Source organism: Microtus ochrogaster, linkage group LG4 (genome assembly GCF_000317375.1).
Source record: "Microtus ochrogaster isolate Prairie Vole_2 linkage group LG4, MicOch1.0, whole genome shotgun sequence".
In the NCBI taxonomy this organism is placed as follows: Eukaryota; Metazoa; Chordata; class Mammalia; order Rodentia; family Cricetidae; genus Microtus; species Microtus ochrogaster.
The window spans coordinates 42,264,253-42,273,297 of NC_022030.1; the positions used below are offsets into that span (position 1 = coordinate 42,264,253).

The following is a 9,045-nucleotide window of genomic DNA, read 5'->3' on the forward strand; positions in this document are numbered from 1 at the left end:
ACTGATAATGTTATATAGAGAATTGAGAGTTGGAATATTTACTTAATCTTAAACTTAGTTCAATATTTATTGATCGATCCACTGTTTTTGGTGTATATCTGTTTATTCATCTAACACGTCTAACATGAAAACAATAGACTGCCAGTAGTCGCTATTCAATTTAACTTAAAACAACAGGAAGAACAACCAAAGTGTTTTATTTGGTGTTAGGTAATTCAAATAACTTTTTTAAAAAAATCATTTGATTCTCCAAAGTTATCACTTTGAAGTGATTAATCATGGAAATGTACCATTGTTGCCTGGAAAATGTTTAAATAATTTAAAGAAAAGTGACAAGAAAATAATTGTCACGAGTAACTTTCCATGAAACAGGGCCTGGGGGCTAGGAGAATACTCAGTTTGTAAACTGTTGCTAAGCATGAAAACCTGAGTTTGGAGAGCAGAGACCTGGGGGTAAGGAATGGAGAGAGATGGATCCCTGGAGCTCACTAGGAGCCAACCAGTAAGCTCATGGCTCAAGGAGCAAGCCTCCCCCCTCTATATCCCCCAACATGGTAGAGAGCAGCTGGGAAGACAGCTCGTGTCATCCAGATGCTGTGAAACAATCCTTTTTTGCACTATGAACATGCATTACTCTCATTTGCTAATAAAAAGCTGACTGGCCAATGGCAGGAAGAGACTGGGGGCAAAAGCCAGATTGGGAGAATTCTGGGAAGAGTCAGAGAGTTGTGAGCAAATGCAGAGAAGTAAGATGAGAATGTTGCATTGGGAAAAGGTACGAAGTCATGTAGCTAAACACAGATAATAATTTAAATGTAAGAGTTAGTTAGTAACAAGCCTGAGCTATCCGCCGAACATTTATAATTAATATAAGCCTCTGTGTGGTAATTTGGGAGGTAGCTGCCAGGTATTTGGGAATATGCGGTTGGGGCAGAAAATGTCCATTTACATCCTCTGTCCTCATCATGCACTGGACTAGTATAGATATAAATCAACGGGGAGATACAAAGCAGCAACTTCCTGATTTGGGATGTCTTATTGAGGAAGGATGCTTCATGATGGAAGAGCTGCAGACAAGGAAAAGACTGCCTCAGAGATAGAAAAGGAGAAAGTCAAAGATAGGACCAAAACAGGGGCAAGTCTTAAGGAGGAGAAGTTAGATTAATGCTGCATGTGAAACAGAAATAGAATCATAATGGAGAATAACTATATACAAAACAGCAGCCTGTATTTTCACATCACTAAGGATCAGTGATGTTTTCCTTGTCTATTTATTACAAATTAAAAGTACTGAGCAAAGGGGAGATAGGAAAGCAGGGAGACAGGAAAGGAAAAAAAGAAGATAAAAAAGTCCAGCTATGCATTTGTAAACTGTTGAGTTTACAAATGGCCAAGATACAATTAAAGAAATGTTCAACATGCTTAGCTATCAGGAAAATACAAATCAAATCACTCTGAGATTCCATCTTACACCTGTCAGAATGGTTAAGATCAATAACACAAGTGACAGTCCATTCTGGTGAGAATCCGGAATACGGGGAACACTTCTCCATTGATGATAGGAGTGCAAACTTGTACAGTCACGATAGAAATCAATATGATGGTTCCTCAGGAAGTTGATAATTGATCTACCTCAAGATACAGCTATACTTCTCTTAAGCATATATTCAAAGGACACTTGTTCAACTATGTTTGCTGCAGTTTTATTTATAATAGCCAGAAACTGGAAGCAACCTAGATGTCCCTCAACAGAAGAGTGAAAATGTGGTACATTTACACAATGGAGGATTACTTGATTTTTTTTTTAATGGCATCATGAAATTTGCAGTCAAATGGGTACACTAGAAAAAAAAAACATTCTGAATGAGGTAACCCAGACCCAGAAAGAAAATATAGTACTCATTCACTTATAAGTAGATATTAGCTATTAAGTAAATGATAATCCAAACTACAAATCCATAGACTTGGGGTTTAGGTAAAGACAGAGGAGTCCAGTGCTGAGGATGACACCCACACAATGCATCAAATATGGAGAAGTGAAGCTGGTGCCTACATGGAGCCTAAATTCTAGTCTCTTAGGTGTGGGAAGGTACTCTGCAGACTACCAAAAGATAATCATGGACATCAACCCAGTCATAAAGCTTCTGACCTACAATCTGTCCTGCCTGCAAAGAACGTGTGAGAGTAGCTAACCAATGTCTGATTTCATTTAAGAATTACCCCATGAGAGGGAATCCAGTCCTGAAGCTGCTTGGGTAACCAAGAATCAGAGACTAGATAGCCTAGAGACCTAGGGTAAAACCAAACACTACTAGAACACCAATATTACAAGGTCCTCTGAGTCAACTAAACAAGGTGCATATAAGCTCACAGGGACAGAAGCAGCAAGCACAGGGATCTGCAACAGGTCCTCTGTGTATATGTTATAGCTATTAGCTTTGTATTTTCAAGGGATTCCCTTTTGTGAGAAAGGATGAGTTTCTTACTCTTGTACCTGCTCTTGGGAGTCTTCTCTTCCTGTGGGATTGCCATATTCAACTTTGAAATGAAATTTTTGCTCCATCTTATTTTATTTTGTCATATTTGGTTGTCATCTCTTAGAAACCTGTCCTTCCCTAATGAGAGACAGAATGGATGTGGATCTGGTGAAGAAGGGAGGTAAGGAGGAACTGGGAGAAGTAGAGGAAAGGGAAACTATAATTGGAATATAGTGTATGAGAAAAGAATCTATTTTCAATACAAGAAAAAATGAAAAATAAAAATAAATGAATTTAGTTAGGTATCATAGTACATTTCTTGCCATCCAGAACAAGAAGAATCTGAGGAAGGAGGGTAGAACTCAAATTAAATCTGAGCTTGCTTTAGGAATTCCAGGCCTATTTATTCTATATGAAGTTTCATAGTCTCAACGTAAGGAAAAAATAAATGAATAAATAAAATAGTTGCCCTTAAAATCTCATTAGCATCACAAAATCAGATAGACTATAGATAGATAGATAGATAGATGATAGATAGATAGATAGATAGATAGATAGATATTGATAGACAGACAGACAGACAGACAGACAGACAGATAGATAGATAGAATTTGTCCCTTCTGTTATATTTTGTAACAGAAAACAATGTTTAAAACGTTTTCCCTTGTGTACAATATAAACTTACAACAGAATGAGAGAGGATTCTGTTTTTCTTCTGTTTAAATTGCCAAACGATTCCCCTAAAATGTGGATGTTAAATATATCACAGCTGAGTATGTCACCACAAAAAGGAAAGTTCATCTTTTGGAGAGGAATGACCAAAGTTCAAAGGTTAGATTCAAAATGTTTCCATAAAGTCAACTAATTGGGCTCACATTGTTTTGAACTTTTTAATTCACTACAGACCTGCTTTCAATAAGTATCCTGTATAATTTTAACAAGGAAGTACGCAGAGCTTTAAGCTCAAAGCAATGTTGTGGGAGGATAAGGGACACAGCATTGCACTGAGATAGAAAAGCAAAACAGATTTCTTCCACCTCCACCCACGCCCATAAGCTCTCATCTGCACCCTACATGGACAAACACTAGCAGCTGAGAATTTTCTTTCATCCCTCTGACTCCCTTTACCCTACCAGGCACCCAGACTTCCCCATAGCCCCTTCCCCTTGGTTTCAGCCTTTAGGTCAACCATCTTACTTGGCAGTCCCATATTTGCTTTGGGTGCTTGGAGATTCCTGGTGCTAATCATTCTCTGAGGATATCAGAAATTGATAAGGACTCATAAACCTCAGATAATGGTGTGAGTGGAAGAGCTTATTAACATCTGTAACCCATCAAGACCAGACACAAAAGAGGCAACCAATGGTCCTAAATGCCTGCGTTCAGTTAGTGACTTACCCAAGCCGAGCATTGAGGGGTAATACTGACCAGACACTGCTTTATCTCTGGTTCTTTACTTTAATCTGCTAAGAGGAAGTCAAGCACTGAAAAGAACATAACTGTCAGTCACTCTAGGACCCCCGTCAACTTCCTCGGCTCTGTCTCCACAGAAGGGTACCCTTTCTCTCAACTATACATTTAGTCAAATGGATGTAATATGTACTTGACTGCCAGAGGGCAAAAGTGTTCTCTTCTCTGTCATCTAACTGACAGAGAAATTTGAAATTCAACAAATATATGTGTGTCATAGGGGAATACTAAAAATCTACCAAACAAGCATTTTTTTTCCTTTCCTCATGACATTTAGAAAATGTGTAAAATGGTTTAAACTAGGGATTGGGGGAGGCATGGACTGAAATTGTTCCTTCAGTCCTACAACATTCTGTGCCAAGTTTCATTTCTGACTCTGTATTTCTGGCCAGAATCAAGATCCCTGAAAAGAAATACATAAAAGAGAAAAATATGCCTTTAACCTTAGCAGAGCCATGTTGGCAGAGGTGGCTGTGGGATGGGCGGGTTGCTGGTGTTTGCTCTCCATTGAGAGGATGTCAGCTTTCTCAATGAGACCGAAGCACCTACTAGCATGAGGTCGTGGTTGTGCCAGTTTCACTGGGTCGGGCTCTTTCAACACATTCCATCTCCTTCCTCCCAGAGAAGGTGCTGAGAGAGAGAGAGAGAGAGAGAGAGAGAGAGAGGGAGGGAGGGAGGGAGGGAGGGAGGAGACAGAGAGAGACCCTCTTGTGATGTAAACACATCCTAAACTCAAAAGCCTGGAAATGCTGGTTCCACCTGTAACAGTCTAGACAAAAGTAGGAGCAAGGAAAAGGACAAGAATGGTCAGCAAGAAAAGCTTTTGGTTATTGGGGAAGGAGAGGGAGTTAAGACACAAGAAAAACAATGAAAATAAAAATTAATGCCCCTAAAATATTAGGTTTTTAGAACGGGAAGACAAATTGTTAAATTGTCTAGATGCCTTCATATATGCGATTTCTCATATATGAGATTAAAAACTTTGGAAATAAAATAGTTATAACAAATTGAAATATGATAGAATAAAACTAAGCAAACCACAGATAAATGGCATGTACCAAATAGGAAATAACTGGTCTGATAATATCAAAATCATGAATGCAGATGTCAGGCTATGAAAATTAGATAAGAATCACAGGGATATTAATGTTAGGACACATACACATGGCACTGAGCACAAATTCAACATTTTCCTATTGAAATAAAAACAGACTTTCTCCTATCCTAGAAGGGGAGGGGGTCCTTGTGTGCATGGGGAAACTGACTGGAAATGATTTGCAAATCTTAAATTATTCTTACCAGAAATGACAGACACTAGATTCAGTTAAAGGAGTGTAATGTTCCTCGTGGGTATAAGATCAAAAGCGTTTTAAAGCGTCATTGTTTATTCAATCCATTTTGGGCTGCCAAAAATATCATAAGGGACCAGAGCGGAATGAAAGGGTGACAGTTGTCTGCTCTCATACTGGGCTGGTACCTGCAGCTCACACACAGGGAGCTTTTGCATAACCTGGCTCACATAAAAGGCTTTGTTCTCCATCGCCTCACTGTGGCCGCAAGCCTCAACTTCAGCTTGCAGGCATTTCCTCTCACCGATCATTTGAAAGAAATTAATCTTTAATAGGTAAGTTGGTTCCTTACTAATATTCATTTATTTTCCCGAAACTATGTACCACCCAATAATAGGTTTTTGGGTTGCTCTTTTAAAACATAAATTTTATTCAGAGCATAATCCTCAAACCGAAGAAAATGAATTTAAAAGATGTGTCTTTTGGCTCTCCACACCATTTTGTAGCATGTGTGCAGGGTGTGTGTGTGTGTGTGTGTGTGTGTGTGTGTGTGTGTCTGCATCTTGACAAAAGCTTCACACCCAGTTTCAAAAGGTCTGTGTCCTGGATGCCTTACTCTAAGAGCTTACAACAGAGGGCAAACAGTAATTATCACAAGCCAGCTTGTTGCTAACTAACCCTTTTTATCTACTGACAAAATCCAGAATCCCCAACGCCAGGAGGAAAAATACCAATTTCCAGTTTTCTAGGACTGTGCTTCTGACACCAGCAGCTCACTCTCCCCTCCCCCTCCTCACACACCCAAACACACACCTCCCCGCTCCTGGTTCCGAGGCCCTCTCTGCCATTAAATTTCCATTCTGGAACAAAGGCGAGGCTAGGGAAGGCAGTCATTGCTCCAGTCCCCTACTCGCAAAGAAAAGCTTCAGAATTAAGGAATGAATACAGGAGGAGAGATGCAGCTGGGTACCCACCCCTCTCCTTTAGGAAGAAAGGGCAATGCTGAAATCCAAGCTCAGCCAGGCTTGTACCTTTGGGCCCCGCCCTCTATATAACCAAGGAACAGTTTTTCATTTTCCTAAAATTATCAAAATATACCAATTTTCTTCTTCCTGTTATCTCTGGAGAAATGATTTGAAATTGGCTGGGTTCCCCTCACCCTTCCTCAATGTGCAGAGCTCTGAGGACACATAGTAATAATATTATTACAGACACATAGTAATAATAATAATAATAATAATAATAATAATAATAATAATAATAATAAAATACAATAAATAAATGAAATAAATTCTCTACTTTTAATTCCTTTCCTTGAGATCTTTCTATCGCTCGGGCCATGCTAACTCTCAAAACACGTATCCCAACCTGAACCGAAGTTTCCCTTGGTTTTAAAGTGGTACTTAAGGAGGTCACTGGCTCATCTACAAATCGAGAGCTTAGGTACAGAGCCGGGTCCCTTGCCCCGGAGTGACACCTGGACAGCGCCAACCGGCGCGGCCTCTCTCCCACAGCACAGCGGACGAGACTAGCCGGTCGGGTCGGGTCGGGTTCCTACTTTCCGGGCTGCGGCTCCTCTCGGCGGAGCCGGAGGAGGAAGGACCGGCACGGAGCGAGGCGGGAAGATGTCTTACCTGGGCGCGGAAAGTGGACGCACCTCGCGGCTGACTAGGAGAGCTTAGAGCTCCTCCGTGGGAGGAGCCGGGGAGGCCGGACTACGGCAGAAGCGAGAAGAGGACGGAGGGGAGAGAGAGAGAGAGAGAGAGAGGCCGGAGGGAGGTCGAGGGAGAGAGGATGCTGCCGCTACTGCCGCCGCAGAGAGCCCGCGCAGCCGAGCGCCGCCCCGTGCTCTCCCCAGCCGGGCTCCGCGGCCGCCCCGCCCCGCCTGTTCCCGCCCCGCTCAGGCTGCGCTTGGGCAGGCGCTGCCACCGCCGCAGTACCGGGGAGGGGGAGCGCAGGGCCCCGCCTACTACCGCAGCAAGGCGACCGCCAGGCGGGGACAGCTAGGCTAGGAGCCCCAGAGCCCCGCCCAGCCAAGGCCAAGGGCGGCAGGGCCTGCCTTGCAGAACTGCCCCTCTAGGCTTGCAAAGTGAGCCCCAGAGACAAGCAGGCCTCCTTAAGGACGACCTTGGGAAGTTAGCCACCTTCTTTTCAGTCTTAGAGGATCCTCTTTCTTATCTTTGCATCATGACTGAAGCAGGTTCGGTGGACACTTTGATGGAAAAAGCTCACTGATCTCGGTTGCGCAAATCCAGCAACAGGTGCATCTGGAAGCCCCCCCCCCCCAAAAAGGACTCTGTCGGGATGGAAGGTTGGAGGGCTAAGTGTGTAGAGCATTCTATACCCAGTTCTGGCACTAAGCAGATGCCCTTATTGAGTCAACTAATGTTTATGGAGAGCTACTATGTGTCAGCCACTATTCAAAGCTTGTGGAAACATGAAACTCAAATGTTATCCCCCCAATCAAGTCCAATCTATGGTGTGATAATTACACCAAGTGAGGGTAAAAACTGTCAGTACCATCTCTCTCAAACACATACAAGGAAGAGTGGGTCATCAGAGAAACGGTTAGCCCTGAGATGATAGGATTAAAATAAAATCATCTCTAGGGGCTGGAGAGAAGACCTAGTGGTTATGAGCACATATTGCTCGGTCGTCCAGACAACCTGGGCTGGGTTCCCAGCACCGACATCAGGCGGTTCACGACCGCCTGTCACTGCAGTTGCGGGGGGATCTAACATCCCCGACCTCCGTGGGCATCTGAACAGACACAAATTTAAAAAAAAATCAAAATGTTCAAAATCATCTCTTAAATACATTTGAAAAGGAAATGTCCAAGAAAGCATCAGGAAGTATGCAGCTAGAATAACATCTCTATCAGGCACCTAGAGAACTTATTTTAAAGGTTAACCCAAACAACGAGGAGGGTTTACAGTTTCAGCCGTTCTAAAGAAACTGTATTTGTTATTACAGTTTTGCCTCTTAATAAAGCACAGAGCATTAAAGTTGATTTCTTAGATATTTGGTCCAATTCCCTCAAACTTTAGATGGAAAAGAGACCCATTTACGGGAGGTGAGAACATTAGAACTGCTTATACAGCTAGGCGTGAAAACAATCTCCATACTCACACCCCAGGCTGCCTTCCTCCACCCAGCTCCATCTGGTGTCCCAGTGACGCTTGCAAGGAGGTTAGAAATATCAGGGCACACCCAGTAGGAGGGAGTTTTGTGGAGCTGGGGCTCCTCAGAAGGAGGCCTGATGGGGATGGTTTCAGCCACTAGGAAATGATAGAGACAGTATGTGGACAGAAGGAAGGAATCCTGTCGGTCCTGACGTGGTCTATACGTGTCAAAGCTCACTGACAGACTTCATTCCTGCTTCCTAGTTCCTGAGAGTCACACTCCAATAGAAATGGATTTCTGGTCCTTCTTTTACTCCACATAGAAACCCCATGGGTTTGTAGTAACCAGAAATTTAAAGTAGATAGAACTTTAGGCAAAAACAAACAAACAAACAAACAAACTACATATTCATATTTGGAAAGCCAGTGGCTTCCATCTTAGAGGTCTTGTTTCAGTGGGAGCATGCTTCCTCTTACCACCTGTCATAGCCAAAGTTAACACTCACATGCTGACGATCCATAGAGGAGAAATTCAACTTACGTGGGAGCATGCTTCCTCTTACCACCGATCATAGCCAAAGTTAACACTCACATGCTGATGATCCATAGAGGAAATATAAAATGAGAATCAGTTACAAAATACATGGATAAGGGATGACAATTTTGGAATGGATGATGACTTTGAAA

General features: G+C 42.4%; 1 protein-coding gene across 2 annotated transcripts in view; it reads right to left on the bottom strand.

Moving 5' to 3' along the window:
- The window catches only part of Map2 (microtubule associated protein 2), a 269,160-nt gene extending 262,089 nt beyond the window's left edge, over positions 1–7,071 (bottom strand). For both annotated transcript variants that reach the window (XM_026786324.1, XM_005361447.3), the window contains exon 1: positions 6,871–7,071. The gene's annotated coding sequence lies outside the window, so the exon portion shown is untranslated. The remainder of the gene's footprint in view (positions 1–6,870) is intronic.
- Positions 7,072–9,045: the final 1,974 nt, after the last annotated feature.